Below are 1,793 nucleotides of genomic sequence, written 5' to 3'. Positions count from 1 at the left end.
CTGGACAAACGGAGGATTAAGACGATGTTATTTGTCCGTCTAATATATCCGTTAATAAGCTAAACGATGTCGTTTAATCAAATGAAAACCCCCAAATTCGATTAAGCACGAACCCTAGAATACCAAATCGAAATTAGAAATACAAAATCGAAGATTTTCTCTCGTTTTCTTCTCTAATCAAGACTTCAAGATAGCTGTGTTGAGTTTTCGATGTAAAGATCCTTACACCTAATCCACACACACACTTTGAAGGCACTCCACGGGCAGCGAGTACTATCGATGTCTCGGAGCTAGAACTCATCGAAATCGAGACAACAAATCTTGGGGAATAAAGATGAGATCGAGATTTGAGAAGAAATCGAGATTAGAGAAGAAAACGAGAGAGAATCTTCGATTTTGTATTTCTAATTTCAAGGATTAAACCTCTACAAATGGCAAAGTAACGATTTAAATGACATTTTTCTCATTTATTTACTAACACATTATATTAAAATTTTAACTATCTAAAATGTTTTTTGAAAATTTAAATTTTGTAATTTCTTACTCGCATTATGAAAACTTAGTGGAATCTAAAAAGTCTGATTTCTGCGAAATATACATGGTCATATATTTATATAACTGTTCATAAAACTCGGTGAACAAACGAACAACAACAAAATCGACCAAAAAAAATGAAAAAGTGGTCCCACGTGCATGATTTTACACGAGGTTTCTTGTGGCATAAGGACAAAAACAGTTCATAACGTTTGGTCCTAAGTCCTAGCCAGGTGTAATGGATTTAAGTAACAGTCAATTTTCTTATTATAGCTGTATCCATTATGTCCACATATGCATCCAAATACATTAACACTGTTGGACTCAAGTGTAGATAGTTTACGAAGACTTTCTAGTTCCATTGTTTGGTTAGGAGATAAACATAATTTAATGAGACCAACTTTAGCACTTTAGGCTCAAAACAACGATAGTTTTATTTCAAACTCGTTGCATTGTTGTATCATTTTTTATTTATGATAGTCTTTGTATATTCTTTACATAACGGTCCAACTTTGTTGAAATAGTTTACTAAACTTTTCTTATGGGGTCAAATTTTATTTTAAAGGAAAAGGAGAGATTGCAACTTGTTCCAAAGACATAAACTCGGATCTTTTCTTCGCCGTGTTAGGAGGTTTGGGTCAATTCGGAATTCTAACAAGAGCCAGAATTAAACTCGAAGTAGCTCCAAAAAGGGTATGTTAAATTTGTAAATTATGCAATAATATTATTTATGTAACTACAGAAAATTCTATGAAATTTATGATTGAACATATATGCATTTTTGTATTTTTTGCAGGCCAAGTGGTTAAGGTTTCTATACATAGATTTCTCCGAATTCACAAGAGATCAAGAACGATTGATATCGAAAACGGACGGTGTAGATTTCTTGGAAGGTTCCGTAATGGTGGACCATGGTCCACCGGATAACTGGAGATCCACGTATTATCCACCGTCCGATCACTTGAGGATTGCCTCAATGGTCAAACGACATCGTGTCATCTACTGCCTTGAAGTCGTCAAGTATTACGACGAAACTTCTCAATACACAGTCAACGAGGTCCGTACATACATACAATCATGAATCATACATATATAATTGAGAGATCTTTATGCATTATTAACTATTAATTATTAAGACTAATTTAATTTAGGTATTTAAATTATGCAGGAAATGGAGGAGTTAAGCGAGAGTTTGAACTATGTCAGAGGGTTTATGTACGAGAAAGATGTGACGTATCTGGATTTCTTAAACCGGGTTC

The 1,793-nt window shown here is 34.0% G+C and overlaps 1 pseudogene; it reads left to right on the top strand.

The window, feature by feature from the left end:
- Positions 1 to 1,793, top strand: part of LOC9299101 — an 8,009-nt pseudogene that overhangs the window by 5,554 nt on the left and 662 nt on the right.

The sequence above is a fragment of the Arabidopsis lyrata genome (genome assembly GCF_000004255.2).
Source record: "Arabidopsis lyrata subsp. lyrata unplaced genomic scaffold ARALYscaffold_52, whole genome shotgun sequence".
Lineage (NCBI taxonomy): Eukaryota > Viridiplantae > Streptophyta > Magnoliopsida > Brassicales > Brassicaceae > Arabidopsis > Arabidopsis lyrata.
Note: the sequence above shows the minus strand (reverse complement) of the source record. Positions and strands in the feature narration are given on the sequence as shown.